Below are 22650 nucleotides of genomic sequence, written 5' to 3'. Positions count from 1 at the left end.
ACCCATTTGAGACCAAAAATCGAAACATCCTTTGGAATTGGAATCAGACACCATACTTTGTTTCTTTCAAACTAGTTCAGCTCGTCTTGCATGGCTTGTACCCAATCAGAATGATCAAGAGCTGAATTTACCATCTTCGGTTCAACTTTGGAGATGACAGAGTTGAACATGCAAAATTCTACTTGAGAGAATAATGCAACTTGCTTCGCTTTCAGATGTGATCGAGTTAACACTTTTTCATAGGATTCCCTAATGATTTGACTTTGAGGATGGTCTTTGGTCCATTTAATGAGAGGAGGGTAATTTGGATCACAAGAGGGATCCAGTTTTGCATTGATTTCTTCTTCAAATTCTGATAGTGTATCATCATCATTATCATTTGTATTCTCCCCCTCGAATCATGATACGAGTTCAATTTCTGGATCAGAACGCTCCACTTCATTTGGACTTTCGGTTGAACTTGATGACTGTGACGATGAATTCTCCCCTTGAAGATGATAAACCCTGATTATTTGGTAGAGACGAACCCTCCCCCTGGATAGAAGAACAGTTACCAGAAGGTTCGCTTGATTCAAGCCTTTCAGTTGCCTTTGGTTGTTCAGCTACCATCTTCTGTGCAACATCGTCAATAATTTGCTTCAAACTGTCGACTCTGTTATCTTCATCCTTGGATTCAGAATCAATAGCTTTTTCTCGTTCATTGAAGAGAAGCATATATTTCTTGAAAAGATTTAAAATAGGCACAATGACTTGACTAGACTTTGGAAAGATTTCCTGCATTGCACCTTCAGTTGACTTCAACTTCTTGACATAATCGTCATCGAAAGTGACATAGTGTGTCACTTCAATCTTCTTTGAGCGTTTATTCAGAACTCTATATACCTTAGATTTCAAGGAGTAGCCTAGAAAGATCCCTTCATCAGCCTTAACATCAAACTTGTTTCGATTCTCCTTTGAGTTGAAGATGAAGCATCTTGAACTGTATACATGAAGGATCTTCACATTATGCTTGCGGTTGTTCAATATCTCATAAGGAGTGATTGAGAATCACTTGTTTAGATACGATCTATTCTGAGTGTAACAAGCAGCAGTAATAGCATCAACCCAGAAATATAAAGGCAAGAAACCGAAGCCCAGCATAGTTCGATACTCTTCGCATAGAGATCAATTTTTCCTTTGGACGATTCCATTCTCCTGTGGAGTATATTGAGCAGAAAAATCGTGAGTCGTTCCCTTCTCAGCTAGAAAATCTTCGAAATCCTTGTTCTTAAATTCCAAGCCATTGTCGCTTCTAACGTTACGAACCACTTTTCGTTGTTGAATCTCTACTTTCTTTATGAAGAGTTTGAGTTTAGGAGTTTCCTCTGATTTTTGATTCAAGAAAAATACCCATCTGAAGTGAGAGAAGTTGTCTACAATGACAACTATATACTTGTTTCCACCAATGCTTTCGATAGAGGAAGGACCACATAGATCAATATGTAACGCCCGTGTTTCTGGGCTAAAAGCATTAATAATGTTGTAATAGTCTAGGTCAACCTTTGTAACTCATTTTGAAGTAATAAAGAGGAATTATGTGAATATTATGTGAATTATATGCTTATTTGCTTAATTATTATGATCTAATTAATTAATAATGAAAATAAGCCTTTAAAATAAATATTAGAAAAAGCCGATATCTTTTAAGAAAGTTTTAGTGGCCGAAACAAGGATTCTGGAGATATAAAGAACGCCGAAATCCAAGTTATAACGAAGAAGTTATGACCTGTCGAAGTTTCGCGACGGAACCGGCATGGCACCGGGAAGCGTAAAAAGTGAATATTGCGATAAAGTGCTTTTTAGCCTTAATAATCTAAACGAAAGTCATAGTATTCGTTAAACCGAGAATTTTGATAAAAAGAACGTCCAAATCTGACTTCGTATGAGGAAGTTACGATTTTTCTAAGTTTTAGCTTAGTAGTAGACAGTTAAATACTCGAATTTAAGATCGAGCGATATTTAGCCAACCCAACCTAAACGAGAATCGAAGGTCTCGTCAATAGTAGTACAACGGTAAAAAGACTGACGAAAATGTACGTTGGATGAAGAAGTTATGAATTTTTAACGGATTTTTCTGTCCCGGTCTGTTAAATATAATAATATTAAAATTAAATTCAAAATTAGCCGACGAAGTCCAAATGAAAGTTGTAGAGCGTAATTTAGCTACGTGTGCATATAAAGAACGTCAAAAACGGAGCTCGTATGCGAAAGTTATGGATTTTAAAAGCTCGGGCTCAAAATTCGAAATTTTCGCATGAACAGTAGCCGGCCACGTCACCTCGCACGAAGCTGCTGCGACACCGAGTCGTGGCCGAATGCGATACCGACGCATGCCTTCTTCGTGTCAGCTTCTGATAGGCCCGAAGTTGAGGTCCAATAGAAGAGCGACGCGCCTCGCATCGGTGGCCCTTCCGAGCCTCGCTGGCCTTCGCTGCGTCCGACGCGTGTTCACTTCTCGACCCTTCGCATAGCCCACCTCCGTGTCTCGCCCCTTCACTGTCACGTCCTCCCTCCATGTCCGAACCTCGCAAGCACTACGTGGAGCCTCCTTAGCCACAAGCTCACGGTCTCGCACCCTATATAAAGGGGAGGCCGCGAGCCTTCCTGGGTACTTTTGGAAATTTCACATTTTTCACCGCTAAACTTATATTTTGACTATTTTGACTTCCCCCGAAGCCCCGGTATCATTTTTAAAGCCCGGAATACGTCCCGAAGTGCTCGAAAACCTGGAAAATTTTATCTTTTCGGTTTTGAGACTCCAACTCTCCCAGAGCCCAGTTTCTCAATAAAACTCCCGGTTTTATCAGAAACGATCATTTTAAGGAACGAATTGTTGTCCGATTATCATCAAATCAAGTGAGTGTATAGCCACTTTCAACTTACACATAGATATGAAGTATTTTCTATAAAATACGTGTTATGTGTAATTATATTGATTGTTTATTTGAGATGATTGTTGAATACAATGTTTTATACTAGTTATAGACTGTATATGTATTTTATCTACAAATATGTAGGGTAAAACATGGGGTAGACGAAATAGTTGATGTGTGTTAAAATGATGAGAGGCCTCGATGTTCTTGTTGTTCCAGTCATCTAGCGGAGTATGGATGACGACCGCGGACTTTTCTAGACAGTCTAGTGGAACGCTAGCAGGCTCGAAACCTATAGGTGTTTGTGGGCTTGAGGTTCACCGATGTACTCCATCCCCCTCATGGTTGCCTTACGGACATATATGGCTGAGGAATCCCCTTAGCAGTAAAGTCCATCCCGATGATAAAATCCTTAGACTAGGTCCCTTGTATAGGTGTTTAGGGACGTAAAGTGAGGATAACAGGAATGGGTAATCAGGGTTATATGGTTGTTGATGAAATTAATAAATTTATTGTTGATCGATGAAATTAATAAATTGATTATTATTTGTAGGTTGAAAACCCTATATGCTCACCAGGCTCCCAAGCCTGACCCACTCAGTTTTATGTATTACAGGTAGTGGCGCTCGAGCATAGTTGTGATGTGTTGGGATAAGGGATTACGGATATAGGCCTGTAAATATGAAATAATGTAGTAAGGTTTATATTGTATTGTTTATACTTATGTACTGTATCGAACATGACATCCCAAGTATTTTAATGAAATACATTTCTAACGAAATGCTTTTGATAAATCGTTATCATATTATTGTTTTGGGACAAATTCCGCAATTCTTTTATTAAAAGGTTACTCTGATTTTGAAATAAAGTATAAACAAAAATGGTCTTTTCTGGCCATGAAATTGGGGATGTCACAGTTGGTATCAGAGCATTAGTTTAAGCGAACTAGGAATTTATAGGATTTCTAGACTTAAACTTAGAATGCTAAGTGATGATTGTGAGATGAGTATCTACCATAATTTAGACACGAGCACTAGTTTATTTTAGGAAGGATGCATAAAATGCTTCTATGTGCTAAATGTTTTGTGTTATAGGTATAATGATGCTATTATTTGTTCGAATCTATGGTCTGTTGCCGATCGGATCTGGAAACCTTATGTGTGTAGGATTCTAAGCGTATGACTACGATATTGGAACTAACATATAAACGTTTCAAAGACTTAACATCTAATGCAAATGAAAATCTGAATTCACCTACGATTGGTGTATAGATCGAAATGGCAAGTACTCAAAGTGGGTTCGGAAGTGATAATCCATAGCTTGAGCCAATCACGATGACTGGAGTGCACGCAATGGTACGTACGATGTTAGGTGAACATATGGAAGAAACAAAACGTTTACTTCAACAAAGTAAGGATGAACTTATTGTACCAGTACGTCAGGCATCTGTTCTTGAGGCAACTATTAGGGTTGCTAAGTCTATTGAGGAAATGATCAATGACACAACTGCCAACAAAGTTAAAGTTGGCAAGAAGAGGAAATTTAAGGGGTGTTCAACGCCCAACAAGAGCAACATATCCTCAAAGTTTGGCAAAAGAAGAGATAAAGGAAAATGGTGCGGGAAGTGCAAAAATAAACACTCTAGGAATTGTGACGGGAAGGTGAAGTGCTTTAAGTGTGGAGAAATAGGGCATTACGCCAATAAGTGTACGATTCCCAATCAGGTGTGCTACGGATGTAAAGAAGAAGGCCATATTTCTAAGAATTGTCCGAAGAACAATGAAGTAACAAGGCCAAGTGCACCATCAACGCCAAAGGAATTTTAGGATATCCTTAATGAAGCGATTAATAACACTAGGAAGTAGAAGTCAAGACTTGATACCTGAAGATCAAGTTACAAAGTAGTAATGTGAATAGTAACAAGTAGTTTAGCCTATGAGAGGCATATTATAGGGTAAACTTGACCCTTTGTTTAATCCTTTCAAGGAAATAAATAAACCCTGGTTTTGTCGTCTGATGAATAAAATGGCTGGTGTAATTTTTGAAATTGTCTCAATCATCTGTAATTTCCATCACCAACCAAGTTGAAGTAGAGTTGATCATTGAAGATACGCGTGAAAGAAGTCCTAGTAGAGTGTAGGAAAATTTTATGATTAATTTGGACACATTCGTATGTGTTAAATTGTTTTGTGATTTTAGGACTAGGGAACTGCGAGACAGTACTTGGGACGAGTATGAGTAGGTGTGAATAGTAGTAGAGATCTATAATACTGGAAGCACAGGACTCGCACTTGGATCAGGGAAAGTCACAAGGTTACTAAGAAGCTATTATTTGATTATGTATTGTTCTAGTCTGTCGTTACCATCGTTTCGGTAATCACTAAGAAGATGATTGTTATTCTGACCTTAGAGGTCATATCAAACTGAGTCCGACCACGATGAGTTTATTATGTGGTTTAGAGAACCAACTTCGATGTAACATTTGACTTAAGCCAGAAGATTGAAATGAAAGATGATCAAAGCGATCAATAAAAGTATCACACTCATTGTTAAAGAAGTTGGTAGTTAGAAATAATACATGTTGAACTGTGATTGTATCACATTAGAACATGAAGGAAAGTACTTATTCCAAGAAGAAGAAGGATTCCTCAATAAAGATTTATTATGTAACTCGAAGGTTACGATTGAAGGTCCTATGAAGATTTGAAGCTTTCTAGAATTAGTTGGATATTATCGTTGATTTATCTAAGGCTTTTCTTCAATCGCGACTCCATTGACAGCCTTGACCCACAAACGAGCTACTTGTACTTGGAGTGAAAAGCATAAGGAAGCCTTTGAGAAGTTGAAGAAGAAATTATGTGAAGCACCAATTCTTTCTTTACCCGAAGGAGTTGAATACTTCGCAGTCTATAGTGATGCATCAGGAGTTGGGTTGGGTTGTGTTCTGACCTAGCGGGATAAAGTGATAGCATATGCATCAAGACAACTGAAGGAGCATGAAAAGAACTACCCTAGTCATGATTTGGAGTTGGCAGCGGTAGTTTTCGCTTTAAAAATATGGAGACATTACCTCTATGGCATGAAGTGCAAACTTTTCACTGATCAGAAGAGTCTCCAGTATCTCTTTAATCAGAATGAATTGAATATGAGGCAACGATGCTGGTTGGAATTACTCAAGGACTACGACTGTGAGATACTTTATCACCCTGGTAAAGCAAATGTTGTTGCTGATGCTCTCAGTCGGAAAGTCAACCTTGAAAAGAAAACACCAAGAACGTTGAGAATTGAGGTTGTCTCAACAATTGTGGAGAGTATAAAGAAAGCTCAGGAAGAAGCTTTAGAGAAGAATGACCGAAAAGAAGAACGTTTGGGCAAAACATTAGTGTTTGGTACAAACAACCAAGGGTTGAAGGTATTCCATGATAGGATTTGAGTACCTAAGACGGGAGGAGTAAGAGATGTTCTGATGGAAGAAGCTCACAAGACCATTTACTCGATTCATCCTGGCAGTACGAAAATGTATAGGGATTTAAAACCCTATTGCTGGTGGCCAACGATGAAGCTCGATGTTGCTAAGTATGTGGTCGAGTGTGTGACATGTGCAAGAGTCAAGGCACAGCATTAGAAACTGTATGGGAGTTTAGAACCTTTACCTGTACCCATGGGTAAATGGGAAGACATAACCATGGATTTTGTGACTAAACTACCCAGAACAAAGAGCGGTCACAACATGATTTGGGTGGTCGCGGATCGTTTCACCAAGAGTGCACACTTCATAGCAGCCAATGAAAAATGGTCTATGGATAAGCTTGCGAATGCTTACGTGAAGGAAATTGTGAGACTTCACAGTGTTCCTCTAACAATTGTATCAGATCGGCATAGTCGTTTCACGTCATGATTTTGGAAAAGTCTACAAGAGGAAATGGGTACCAAGTTGTGTTTAAGTACAGCTTACCATCCACAAACTGATGGTCAGAGCAAAAGAACAATACAAACACTTGAAGATATGCTGAGAGCATGTACCCTGGAATTCCAAGGTAACTGGGATGAACATTTACCTTTAGTAGAATTTTTCTACAACAATAGTTTCCACTCGAGCATAAAGATGGCACCTTATCACGCTTTGTATGGACAGAAGTGTCGTACGCCGTCTTGTTGGCTTGAAGCTGGAGAAAAGCAGTTTATGGGACCTGAGATAGTCCATCAGACTGCTGAAAAGTTGAAAGTGATTAGGGAAAGGATGTTAGCAGTTCAGGATCGTCAAAAGAGCTATGCTGACAAGAAAAGAAAACCGATAACATTCGAAGTTGGTGATTCGGTTTTGCTTAAAGTCTCACCACGGAAGGGACGTATAAGATTTCGTAAAAGAGGAAAGTTAAGTCCAAGGTTTATTGGACCATTTAAAGTTCTTCAGAGGATTGGGAATCAAGCTTACAAGTTAGAACTACCAGAAGAACTAGATGGTATTCATAACACTTTCCATGTGTGTTATTTAAGGAAGTTCATGGGAGATGTTCCCGACATAATTCCAATATCTGAGTTAAGGATGGATGAAAGCAAGAGGTTAATCGAAGAACCAGAGGCAATCGTTGATCGTAAGACTAAAACGTTGCGACGCAAGATGGTCGATCTAGTGCTTGTGCAATGGAAACATACGAATGGGCCAAATATCACCTGGGAAACGGACAGTGACATGATGAGTCTCTACCCGCATTTGTTTGCTGATGTGTGATTCGGGGGACGGAATCATCCTAAGGGGGAGAGAATTGTAACGCCTGTGTTTCTGAGCTAAAAGCATTAATAATGTTGTAATAGTCCAGGTCAACCTTTGTAACTCATTTTGAAGTAATAAAGAGGAATTCTGTGAATATTATGTGAATTATATGCTTATTTGCTTAATTATTATGATCTAATTAATTTATAATGAAAATAAGCCTTTAAAATAAATATTAGAAAAAGCCGATATCTTTTAAGAAAGTTTTAGTGGCCGAAACAAGAATTTTGGAGATATAAAGAACGCCGAAATCCGGGTTATAACGAAGAAGTTATGACCTGTCGAACTTTCGCGACAGAACTGGCACGACACCGGGAAGCGTAAAAAGTGAATATTGCGATAAAGTGCTTTTTAGCCTTAACAATCTAAACGAAAGTCATAGTATTCGTTAAACCGAGAATTTTGATAAAAAGAACGTCCGAATCTGACTTCGTATGAGGAAGTTACGATTTTTCTAAGTTTTAGCTTAGTAGTAGACAGTTAAATACTCGAATTTAAGATCGAGTGATATTTAGCCAACATAACCTAAACGAGAATCAAAGGTCTCGTCAATAGTAGTACAACGGTAAAAAGACTGACGAAAATGGACGTTGGATGAAAAAGTTATGAATTTTTAACAGATTTTCCTGTCCTAGTCTGTTAAAAATAATAATATTAAAATTAAGGTCTAAATTAGCCGAAGAAGTCTAAACGAAAGTTGTAGAGAGTAATTTAGGTACGCGTGCTTATAAAGAACGTAAAAAATAGAGCTCGTATGCGAAAGTTATGGATTTTAGAAGTTGGGTGCTCAAAATTCGAAAATTTTGCATGAACGGTAGCCGGCCACGTTACCTCGCACGAAGCTGCTGCGTCACCGAGTCGTGGCCGAATCCGAGACCGATGCATGCCTTCTTCGTGTCAGCTTCTGATAGGCCTGAAGCCGAGGTCCAATAGAAGAGCAACGGGCCTCGTATCGGTGGCCCTTCCGAGCCTCCCTGGCCTTCGCTGCGTCCGACGCGTGTTCGCTTCTCGACCCTTCCCATAGCCCACCTCTGTGTCTTGCCCCTTCGCTGCCACGTCCTCCCTACGTGTCCGAACCTCGCAAGAACTACGTGGATCCTCCTTAGCCACAAGCTCTCGGTCTCACACCCTATATAAAGGGGGGCCGCGATCCTTCCCGGGTACTTTTGGAAATTTCACATTTTCACCGCTAAACTTATATTTTGACTATTTTGACTTCCCCCGAAGCCCCGATATCATTTTTAAAGCCCGGAATACGTCCCGAAGTGCCCGAAAACCTGGAGAATTTTATCTTTTCAGTTTTGAAGCTCCAACTCTCGCAGAGCCCGATTTCTCAATAAAACTCCCGGTTTTATCAAAAACGATCATTTTAAGGAACGAATTGTTGTCTGATTATCATCAAATCAAGTGAGTGTATAGTCACTTTCATCTTACACATAGATATGAAGTATTTCCTATAAAATATGTGTTATGTGTAATTATATTGATTGTTTATTTGAGATGATTGTTGAATACAATGTTTTATACTAGTTATAGACTGTATATGTATTTTATCTACAAATATGTTGGGTAAAACATGGGTAGACGAAATAGTTAATGTGTGTTCAAATGATGAGAGTCCTCGATGTTTTTGTTGTTCCAGTCATTGAGCGGAGTATGGATGAAGACCACGAACTTTTCTAGATAGTCTAGTGGAACTCTAGCAGGCTCGCAACCTATAGGTGTTTGTGGGCTTGATGTTCACCGATGTACTCCCTCCCCCTCATGGTTTCCTTACGGACATATATGGCTGAGGAATCCCCTTAGCAGTAAAGTCCATCCCGATGATAAAATCCTTAGACTAGGTCCCTTGTATAGGTGTTTAGGGACGTAAAGTGAGGATAACGGGAATGGGTAATCAGGGTTATATGGTTGTTGATGAAATTAATAAATTTATTATTGATCGATGAAATTAATAAATTTATTATTATTTGTAGGTTGAAAACCCTATATGCTCACCAGGCTCCCAAGCCTGACCCACTCAGTTTTATGTATTACAGGTAGTGGCGCTCGAGCATAGTTGTGATGTGTTGGGATGAGGGATTACGGATATAGGCCTGTAAATATGAAATAATGTAGTAAGGTTTATATTGTATTGTTTATACTTATGTACTGTATCGAACATGACATCCCAAGTCTTTTAATGAAATACATTTCTAACGAAATGCTTTTGATAAATCGTTATCATATTATTGTTTTGGGACAAATTCCGCAATTCTTTTATTAAAAGGTTACTCTGATTTTGAAATAAAGTATAAACAAAAACGGTCTTTTCTGGCCGTGAAATTGGGGATGTAACAGAATATGTAACAGTTCTAATGGTTCTATCACCTTTGTGTTGATAATAGAAGGATGACTTTGTCGACTTTGCTTTCCTATTTTACAAGCTGCACATAGATGTTCTTTGTCAAATTTGAGAACTAGAAGGCCTCGAACGTGATCACCTAGTACCAGCTTGTTGATATCTTTGAAATTGAGATGAGAGAGCTTTCGATTCCATAACCAACTTTCGTCTGAGTGTGCCTTCGTTAGCAAGCAAACTGCTGGTTTCCCTCTAATAGGATTGAGATTTAAAGGGTACATTTCTCCCTTTCTCTTTGACTTCAGCAGAATATCGTTTGACTTCTTTTCCACAATCTCTGAGCCTTCGTCATCAAAGGAGACCTTCAATCTAGTCCCAACTACCAACTGTGAGATATTGATGAGGTTGTGCTACAGTCCTTCAATGTATGCAACCTTTCTAATTGAGAAGTCACCATTTGTAATCATTCCATAACCTTTGATAGTCCCAAATGAATTGTTGCCATACTTCACTGTTCCACCATCATTGGGAGACTGAAACTCCCTTAGTTCTTCCCTTCTTCCTATCATGTGATGCGAGCAACCACTATCAATGTACCATTCTTCGTCAAACTGCTCGTCACGAATAACCTGCAAAATATCAAGCAGATTTAGGAATCCAAAGTTTCTTGGGTCCTTGTGAGCCTTTTATAGGACAGGGAATAGTAAGAGCAACATCAACCAGATAAGTTCTTTTTATTAGAGTTGTTTCGTCTTTTATTTTTATTGTAAAATTTTTGATTTTGTTTGACTTAGACTCTTTTGATTTAGTCGTAGGATTTCTGGTTTTCACGTCTGCATTCTCTTGGGTCTCTTTTGGGTGTCCATCGTTATCTGGAAAGAGCTTTCCTTTCCCTTTTGAATCTTTAGATAAGTGAGAATAAGAAAGAGAATGAGAAGAATGAGGTTTAGAGGCTTGATTAGATTGTTGATTATTGCTCTTCGTTGGTTGAATATGAAGAATTTCTTCCCTTTTGTTCTTCCGACAATTGGATTTAGGACTGAACCCATCCTTTTGGCTTCCATTACGTTGAGGACCGAAACCTTCCTTTAGGTTGCTTACATGTTGATGACTGAAACCTTCCTTTCAGTTTCTTACATGTTGAGGACCGAAACCTTTCTTTCGGTTGCCTCCCATGATGACCAAAGTTACTATTTCGGTGGCTTACATTCTAATGCCCGAAACTCTCCTTTCGGTTACTTACATCAAAATTACTATTTCGGTGGCTTACATTCTGATGCCTGAAACTCTCCTTTCGGTTAACTCTTGTTTCTCCTCGTGACTTATTTGTCTTTTCATACCTAACATAATGAGGATTCTGGGATCGCCAAAACTGTTTTCTTTCTAAAGGATTCTTTTTGTATCTCAGATTACATTGGTGTTTTCGTTCTGCCACCTGTTTTGATTTTTATGAATTTTGGCATTTTTCTTTGGTACTTGAGCATCGCTTTCGCACTTTGACGAACAAGTCTCACTGGATGCTGTCATTCGTTCACCAGAAGATGTTTTGGTGCCACTTGTTCTTGGCACATCATATCGTGTTGGTTCATTAACTGGTTCTGCCACATACCTACCCTTCACTCTCCATGAGGTTTTCTGAGATAGGCCTCTTGTTTCATCAGCGTTATTTATCGGTGTTGACCAGAAAAACTGCTCACATCCATTAGCATTATCTTCTTCTACCAATCCTGTCAGTTTTGCTGTTTATTGAGGTGTGACTCCCTAAACTGTGTAAACTTGATTTGGAGTTGTTTGAACCTTTTGATATACAACAACTTTTGCCTTGAGGACTTTGGTCTTGTCTATCGATGAGCGAGCGAACTTAACGGAGTTTTCAGAAATAAGATTTTTACTAGTTTCGGGTTCGCTCTTGACAAATTCTGAACAATCCACCACATCCTCTACAGAGATTTCACTCACGTCATCATCCTCATTAAGTTAAGATGCATTTTCAACATCTAATTTTATTTTCTGAACTTAATTTCGCATTCAACGAGTCAAATTTCTGTACAGTTTCGATTCTCAATTTCAATTTATCATTTTCATCTAATAGATTTTTGAGCATGTCCTTATGGTCTTTTGACTTTATGTAGGACTCTATTTTGTCAAGAACAATTTTTTAGGCGGGAGATATTTCATCAGAAGATACAACATTTTCACAGTTGTAAGCTTTGATATCGACTTCATCCTCCTTCAACTCAAGGAAGGGTAAAATCATGCGATGTATCTTCTTTCCTATTTCACAATCAAGATGTAACTAAATGATATTAAAATATAATCTTTTCACGATCAAACAAAAAACATTTCATTGTTTTAAAAGCTTAAGATTGTCACGTTGCAAATAGATTGACTCATCCCCAGATCTAATTAATTCCTTCTCCTTCTGCTCAATCCTGATTCTCCTCTCCTCACTCTTCGATGATATCCTACTAATTTGATCATTCAGGTTAGAGTTTGTGACACGATCAAATTAGCTGCAATCTCTGGCAAAGTGGTTCTTGCCTCCACAATAATGACAGTCAAAACCTGAGTCACCACCAATATTAGTTTCCTTTTTAGATTCTTCAGACTTTGAACCCATCTTCGGTTCCTCTTTCAACTTTTCGGAATTATAGCTTCCCTGATAGTTTCAGTTCTTGTCAGAGAGGAACTTCCTTTTGATAAACTTTCTTGGATTGGAAACCATCAGGGCATACTCTTCACCGGTTAGACCATAGTCAGCTAGATCTAATTCTTCGTCTTCTTTAATAGCACTCTTTCTTTTGGAGATAAGAGCCTACGAACCCAATCTAGAAACCACATTCGTTTCCTTTGATACCGCACTTTCACGGGACTTCATAATTCCCACCAGTTTCGCAAGAGAGTATGATTTGAACTGTTCGTGTGCCTTCACTGTGGACACAACTGCCATCCATTCGGGTCTAAGACCATTCATGAAGGTAACGTTCTGCTCAATAACCTTCCATTCTATCCCGTGCTTTATCATGTTACTGAGGAGATGATTAAACCGATCAAAGGCCTGAATGAGTTTCTCTTCAGGCTTCTGTTTGAAATCACCAAATTCAGAAAGCAGCAAGGTTTGAATCGAATGTTCCAGATCTTCATCGGTAGACTACAATTCCTTTAACCTATCCCATATTTCTTTTGCTGTAGCACATGAACTCACCAATTGAAACGTGTCTGATTGTAAAGCAAATCTAATCATTCTTAAGGATTTAATGTTGCACTTAAAATTTTCTTTCTCATCTTGAGGAATTTCTTTTATATCATTCACGAGCTAATTGTACTCCTTTTGATATTTGACAATCTTTGAAGTGTTTGAGTGAGCAAACAGACCAACTGTAATTGCTTCCCAGATCAAATACCTATTATCCTCTAAGTCGATTACATAATCATAGAAGTGGTGTGTCCAGACTTCATAATCCTGAGTGTATAGGATTGGAATTCTTGTTGTTGATCCAATACTGTTGGATATGTTGATTGGACTGGATTGCGAATCGTCCATAGACATTGTGATGATGTGTGATTGATAACCTGTTTAAGATCAGACTTGTAATTTATCGTTAGGGCAAGATTGACAATTAATGAGATACGCCAATTTGGAATGATGGCTCAATTAATATCAATCAATGCGGGAAAAAACCCTAATAACTTCTTCAACAAAAGAGATGTGTATGAATTACGTAGCCTCCTGCTTTGATACCAATTGATAAGAATAAATCTCTAGATAGTTTAGATCTTTCACAGGTATATTAATAAAGAACAAACTATTCAATCAAACACAACACAGAACACGATATAGGATCAATATGAAGCTTATGATTCAAACGTAGTCACGCCTTAGCAGAGCTCGATAAAGAACTTCCACTGTAGAGGTGAGCTAGGGTTTACAATATTATGATGAAAATAATAAAAGTGTTACCAACTAAGGATGCATGCATGCACCTTAAATACCAAGACCCTAGAATAAAATAATGCACGGTTGGAAAGGACCAAACCGGCTACAAAACTGGGCTAAAAGGAACGAGCCCAAGACGCAACATCATAATCCCAACAACATGGTATGTTAATTAAACTTGTTTTTTTTATATATATTTTATCAACAAAATACTTACCATTATATACCTAAAAACAAGTATTCTTTCCAGTTGTTAGAAGTGCTCATATTTTTGTGATTGTCTTCAACTTAAAGAAACCATCAATTAAAATTCTAGACAATAGTGTAGTTGAGGGGGATTATGAAGGGAATTATAGAGTACTATTGAAACCTTTGGTATATACCGAATTCACAACAACATAAAAAAACCAATTTATTACATATCTAACTTTTATTTTATTTAATGATCAGAAAAATTTGTTTGTGAGATACTTTAAAGCAATAAACCATCCAAGAGCAAATGCAATCTCAAAAGAAAGTATCACACCCTAACGACTTGAAATGCCATGGAGAACAATTAAAAACAAAGTTGATTGTGGGGTTTTTGCAATGAGACATATAGAGACCTATATGGGACAACCACTCTCAAAGTGGAAACTAGGTCTTCATAAAGAAAGTACAGTTCAACAAACTACTTTAGAGAAGCTTAGGAAAAGGTATGCACATTGAATCCTAACTTCTGAAATTAACATGTTGAAGGCTAAGGTGTTGGATCTTGCTGAAAAAAATCAAAAATTTGTGTTCAAAGTGCGTACTGATCATGCATATAAGGCTATGCAAACAATTCAAAAAAGCTTAAAAGAATATTGATGATTGCCTGTGATGAAGTGTGATGCTATAGAATAGTTTATCTTGAAGATGAATGAATTTGAAGTACAAGTTTTAGATGGTTTGTTAAATGTTATTGAACAACGTTTAAATAGTTTGTGTAACGCTTATGAACAGATTTTATAATCTTGTGATGAATGATTATGTAATAGAAACAAGTTTGCTTATTTATGTCATTTTTTTATATTCAAATATTTTCAAAGTTTATTTCTGCTTATTCATAAATGACTACGAATATGATATATTAATTTATGATTAAGTTAGTAGTAATATGTCAGTATGATATATTAATTTATGATTAAGTTATATTCATTTATGAATATAACGTATTTATTACTATATGAATATAACAAACTTCATATATGAATATACATATTTGTATTCATTTATGGTATATACATTTCTCAATTTTATTTTAGTTTAATCATAATTGAACGTAAACATGTTATATTCATTTACCTTTAAGATGTAAATAATAACATCTTCAATGATAAATGAATCCACGTATTATTGATATGGTATTATTCATTTATGAATAATTTACCATATCAATATAACTTATTTTATAGTAATTTAAAAACAAATGTCAACATATCAATTTACCTTATCAATATAAATGTGTATTATTCATACATGAATATTATTGTATATTGTTTTTATCTGCACATATTCATAAATAAATAAAACAAAAAAAAACTAAAAAGCCTTAACTGTCTTTTGCTGATTTAGCAGCTCCAACTCTTTCTGGACAAGTACGTAAACTGTGTGGAACTCATTTGCCACATCCTGTACACATTCTATGTTCTTGTTTAGAATTTTCATATGCTACTTCACCTACACTTTGAATTCTTTTCTTGATTCCAGAACCTTTATTTCTTTGAACTTTAGGAACATGAATATTAATCTCTTCTGGAATAGGAATAGTAACACCCAAAAGCTTGCATATGACTACACCATCTGTCTTGCTTTTCAATCCAGCATATATATAATAACTCTCAAATTCCGTCAACACCATTTTTTGTTTCTCAGCAAGCAAAATCAATTTCTTTTTGTCGTCTGTTACAATATCCAAACATGATTCAAAGCAATAATATGAATCATTCACTAGCTTTACATTCTCACAATCACCTGAATCGGATTGAAGAGAAATAAAATAATAATTTCTTGATATCACATGCTTTCTCCATCTTTTCAAAATGTACCTTTCAGGAATTTCTATAACACCACATCTCATCATTATTGTAAAAGCATGTCTGTATAAAACACTCATACGCTTAAAATGTTCATGACTGCAATTTATTTATTTCTCTTCAACTTTTATTTCAACCTGATACAAAAACAAAATATACACATTTACATTCATATAGGAATACTCATATCAACACTCATATATTTATATATTCATATACGAACATATGAATATTCATATATGAATATGAGAATATTCATATATGAATATTCATATATTCATATATGAATACTATTAATTTTTTTATAAAAAACTAGTAAATTACCTTAAATTCATTTTTAAATTCGTTTATACTGTTGTTGTGCTGCTTAATGTAAACTTCCCAACCATCTTCAATACCAATATATGAGTATTTAAAGAAAAAACATGCTCGATATATTTCTTTTTGCACCTCAAAAAATAATGTACTTGTATAAACCTTTGATGCTTGCAGTTATATTTCTCAAGGTGTTTGCATTTTATATGATGCTTTCTTTGATGCCTTATCAAGCTCTCATTGAGTATTCCTTTGCTTCTGAATGGAAGTGTCGTAATTCATCATGAAATTCAAAAGTAATTTCCCACTTTCTGAGTAAGTATTAAAGAATGAAACACTCTCTGACCTCGACGTAGTCTTCATCAAACCATACATTGGAATATCACTAAGATATCCAGGTATCCATGAGTCACGTATTGTAAACATGTCTTTAAACCATCTTGTGTCTTCAAGATTGAATTCCTTCATAAGCAAAACCCACTTCACCTCAAAAACATTAGGTTTCATATTAATGTCCCAAACAAGCTTCGAAAACCTTTTTTAAAGTCTATATTCGTAAATAAATCATTAGATATCTTTATTAAAACAAAGATATTCATAAATGAATAAATAATAATAAGTAAAATAACAATCAATATTCATTAATTAAAATAATACCTTTTTTTCAACTTTTTCATTATATGCCACATACATAATCGGTGCTTTGAATTAGGAAACACATTCTCAACAACTTGTTTTATTGCAGCATCTTGATCGGTTAAAACAGGTGTTCATTCTTTCCCATGAGTTTTAAGAAATGATTTAAGCAACCAAGAGTAAGACTCAATGCTTTCATTGCTTAGCAACCCCGATCCAACAGAAACCGATTTTTTATGATGGTCAATAGCAATAAATGGAAGAAAAACCATTCGATACCTATCACACAAAAAAAAATGTTCATTAAAGTCAATTTTTGATGTATTCATAAGTGAATATAAAAATATTCATCTATGAATACAGCTACAATATTTAAACAATAAAAACTGAACATTAAACATAAACTTAAAAATATTCATATATGAATAAGATATAAAAAAAAGTACATATAATAACTTACTTGTTAGTTCGGAAAGTCGCATCAAACGATATAACATCACCAAATTCAGCGTAATATGCCTTCTCCATTTCATCAGCCTAAAACATACAGTCCAGAACATCGTATTGACAATTAAACTCAAATGAGTAATTTGGATGGTGAGCTCGACAGCCATTCACTATGTTTACTATCATTTCAACATCTTTATAACCAATAACCATGTTGATATCTATCCTTAAATTTTTATAGTCAACTACTTTGGGCTTTACAAAGTCATACCCACCTCTCAGACTTGCCATCAACTTATGAGCCATAGTTGGACCTATTTTTGATCTGGAAGCACGCACAATAAACTTTTTTTTTCTGAGTATGACATTTGCCTCGCTTTTTTTTAAATCGCTTCTCTTCTCAAGTAGATGGTTGTGAAGTTCATCAAACTGAAAAACTTTATAATCTGGAGTTCTATACACAGATTCAAATATAATCTTTGCTTGACAACCAATAGCTCTTGAATTTGAATTTCGTTTCCTCCTAACACCACTTGTACCCAATGTGTCACAAGATTTATTTTTCTGTTTGCCACCACGATTACATATAACATGTTTCTTCTTTATAATCTTGTTATCAAACCTTAACTGCGTGCTCAGTCTCACATCAAAACCACCAATTTCAGCATACTCAGAATACATTTTGATAGCCAACTTTAATAATTTAAGAATTAAACCCTTAAATGGAATAAGTTGAATAGGTACATCTGGCTTATAGACATGCTCTCCGATTATATCATCACAATATTGCGCATCATGAACTGAACTCGAAGATTCACCACTTAAAAAATTATAAATATAAATCAATATAATAATACCTGAATAAAACAATAATATATGAATAAAGCAAATCATATATGAATACATAAAACTCATATGAATAAAACAAAAACATTCATATATGAATAAAACATTCGTATATGAATACATAAAATTCATGAGTATTCAAAATATATAAAATAAACATAACTTATTCATATATGAATAAAACGAAAAATATAAAAAAATCGAAATTACAATTATCACACGTTTATTCATATATGAATAAGACAACAATTTATTAAATGATAATCAACAAAATTAAAAGAAAAAAACAAAATAATTCAGTAACTGATACCTTCCAAAAATGAGTTCTCAACATCTTCTTCTTCACTCTCACTCATAGAAGAATACAAATCACCATCAATAACACTAGAATTCGACATAATAAACCAAATGATCTGTATAAATAAACAAAACAATCTTAGTAGCGAATATATCTAACAAAAAAAAAATCGTAAAGATGAAAACCTGGTTAATTTCGAATATATCTCACCTCAACGTACAAAATATCTGAAAGAAACTTAAATCAGAACGATCAGATGATGTAATTAAGCAATCTCTCTCAGTTCAGAGCGTAAAAACTACAACGATATATCCGATTAAAAATTAAATCAACTAAGATTCGAAATAAATATCTCAAACTACATAAAAAAAATCCGATGAAATAACTCCAATACATATTCGAAACTTGATAATCTTGATAATGAACTCTGATTAAACAACTCCAAAACGAAAATAATACGCGTAATTCCAAACAAATTATATAAAGTAATAATCTTGATAATTAAATCCGATCGATCCGAATCAAACGATATACATACCTGATCAAATCGGAAACTGAATACGAAGAAGAAAACTGAAGCACAGATGCAAAACTTCACGATTAATGGAAAAAATATGTATAATTGCTAACGAGTTATATAAAGAAAAGAATCTTCATAATGAATTCTTCATATCCGATTCAATTGAACTAAAGATATCATCAAATTGGAAACTGATAACAAAGAACATATATGTTCTATGTAAAAAAGTTGCTAATTTACAAAGATACCCTTAATGAAAAAGGGACACACGCTTTTTTTAAGGTGAACATGTTAGATAAATGATTGGCTGAGAATTATTCTCTCATTCTCAAACTTTTTTATTTTCTCAATTGAACTTACATCTCTCTCTCTCTCTCTCTCTCTCTCTCTCTCTCTCTATATATATATATATATATATATATATATATATATATATATATATATATATATATATATATATATATATATATATATATATATATATATATATATGGGAAAAGTGAAATATACCCTTAAGGGTATATAAGCTTAGGTACCCAAACTTACCTTAATATGTCATTTTCTTATATATATTTATTATAATGTTCTTAAACTTCAACCTTAACTTTATTTACTTTCAAGATATTTGAAATTTCACTATTATCTTTCTCGTAAATCACATATTTTTGCCGAACATCTACTAGGCCATATATATTGTAGTTGAAAATGAAAATTATGTAAGAGGAAGATAAATATTTAATTTAAAAAAATCTTGGAAGTACATCAAGTTACAAGTTAAATTATAAGAATATTGGACAATTAAAATGTTTTATATGATATAAAACGATTTAGTATGGTGAGTTTGGGTACCTAAGCTTATATACCCTTAAGGGTATATTCACTTTTCCCTATATATATATATATATATATATATATATATATATATATATATATATATATATATATATATATATATACACACACACACACACACACATATATATATATATATATATATATATGTATATCAAATCATCCGGTTTTTCTGGTTTTTGGGATCGGTTCAATCGATCGGACCAATTGAACCATTGAATCGGGAAGACGGTTAGTTTAATGTCAGGTTAGGTTTTTAAATCCTTGTAAAATTGGTTTCATCCGGTTTTTCTGGTTTTTGGGATCGGTTCAACCGATCGGACCAATGGAACCATTGAATCGGGAAGACGGTCAGTTTAATGTCAGGTTAGGTTTTTAAATCCTTGTAAAATTGGTTTCACATCTCTCTCTTTCTCTCATAAGAAATTGTTGTTGCCATTGTCCTCCGCCGTCAGAGCTACATACACTACCCTTTTCTGTCCATCTAAAAACGGAAAACCACCGCCATTTTTAGATCTGCAAACACCACCGTTCGAACCATCTTCCCTTCGCCATCAAACCCCACTAACCAACACTATTTTCTGACTAGAGGAGCTACCTACGCTCCTCCCTCCGTCGGAGGACCGAAACCCAACCTACAACTGTTATCGTGAACCATTGCCTCATTGCCCTACCTATCGCCGCCAACATCTTCATCATAAACCCTAGTTGCCCTTATTGCCACCACCACTTCTAGCCGTCGCCATCGATCTGTTTTTTTGAATTTCAGATGGTGGTGGTGGTGGCGTCGCCTTTGTTGTGTTTTTTTATAAGGGGCGGGGGGATGAGGGAACTATGATGGTTGGTGCTAGTGGTGGATGGAGATGTGGTGAAATAAAAAAAGAAGAGATAAAGGGTTTTCGTTTTTTCGACGAAGGAGGAGAGTAGTGTACGTACCTCCGATGGTTGGAAGACAATGTTGTTTGGTGCGGTTTGATGGTGGGGAAATGCAAACAGTGTGTGGAGATCTAAAACTGGTGGCGACTTGTGATTTGATAGTGGATGATGGTTAGACAGGTGGTGGTTGCTTCTATTGGTGGCAAAAAGACCTTGTGATGGTGGTGACTTACTATAAACAAGAGTGGTATGTTGTAGAAGGTCAAAATTAGTTAGAAGAGTAAAAATGAACAAATCTTCTCAAATATTAGGTATTAGCATACTATAAATCTTCACAAGCACAAACCCACAAAACTTGAAAATTTTAAGGACTTCTATGTTAACAACCTAGAGTAAAATATAAAATCGTATTAGTTTTTTGTGCTGTTCACATATTATAATAATAATAATAATAATAATAATATATCAATAGTAACAATAGTACCGTAAAAATAATATTATGATGATTTTGGGATCTCAAGGCATCAATGTATGGTGATGGATGGGTCATTAATTGAAATTAGGGTTGTGTGGGCTGGCCTCACATCAATGTATCAAAGTAATGAGCTGTATCTATATGACTATCTATAACAAATTAATAAACCAAGTACAAATATACTGAAACTACACATCGTTAGAATGCATGTAGCCTCCGAGTTTTACTTATTAATTAAAAGGTTAATAACATGAAGTCATTACAGTTCGATAAATATCTGGTTAAGACAACTAATTTTTTTAAATGAATTCACCGCGATCACTATTAACCGTTTATATCGCTTTTTGTAGATGTATTTTCCTAAAATAACGAATGAGAGGGGTGTTTAAGGGCCTGGTTGACATAAATTTTTTAAAAGCTTTTAGATTTTAACATTTGACAAAATACTCCGTTTAAACAAAAAGTTTCACTTGACACTATAAGTTTTTAGCGTCTAAATTAAAGAAAACACTTTAAATTTAAAAGCTATCTCATGTAGTGTTTAACAAAAAATTATCAGATTATCAGAGACTAGCTATTTGTAAACCGCGATCCGTTATCCGCTACTAGATAGTTTTGTCAAACATGCTCTAACGGGAACCATTTAATATTGAATGTATTTTGTCAAACATGCTCTAACGGGATCCATTTAATGTTGAATGTACAGTAAAAAGCGAATGTTTTCGAAAAATGAAGTGATTGTTATGCATAACATCGGTTCTACTTATACGATGTGAACTTGAAATTGTTACCGACCACAAGAATTTGAAACGTTTTTTTACCAAAATAATTAAATTTGAAGACCATGTCATGTTGCATGATACAAACGTAAAACAAAGTGATATAAAATTTATGATATTTGTTTAAACGTGAATCTAAATATTATTTCACATTATGAATGGCAATGGGCTGAAATTTTGAAAAAGTTATATATATATATATATATATATATATATATATATATATATATATATATATATATATATATATATATATATATATAAACAAAAATTATAACTTTTGATATATTTATTTTATTCATGAAAATAAGCTTTAAGAAATAAAAAAAAAAAAAAAAAAGCAGATAACTTTTTTTTATAAATATGTGTGTTTCTAATTGTTTTAAACAAAAACAACTGCAAAACCGACAATAATATGTAATACTGGTCGTGAAAGAGTTTTGGGAAAATATTGATAGATTTTCTAGGTTACAAAATTTAAATCAACATAATTTGCACAATGGAATTTACATAAAACTATTTATGGACACATGTAACCTAGAGATCTGTTGTTTTTCTCATAATAGCAACATACTTTGAATAAAA

Source organism: Lactuca saligna, chromosome 8 (assembly GCF_052625555.1).
Source record: "Lactuca saligna cultivar CGN05327 chromosome 8, ASM5262555v1, whole genome shotgun sequence".
Lineage (NCBI taxonomy): Eukaryota > Viridiplantae > Streptophyta > Magnoliopsida > Asterales > Asteraceae > Lactuca > Lactuca saligna.
Note: the sequence above shows the minus strand (reverse complement) of the source record.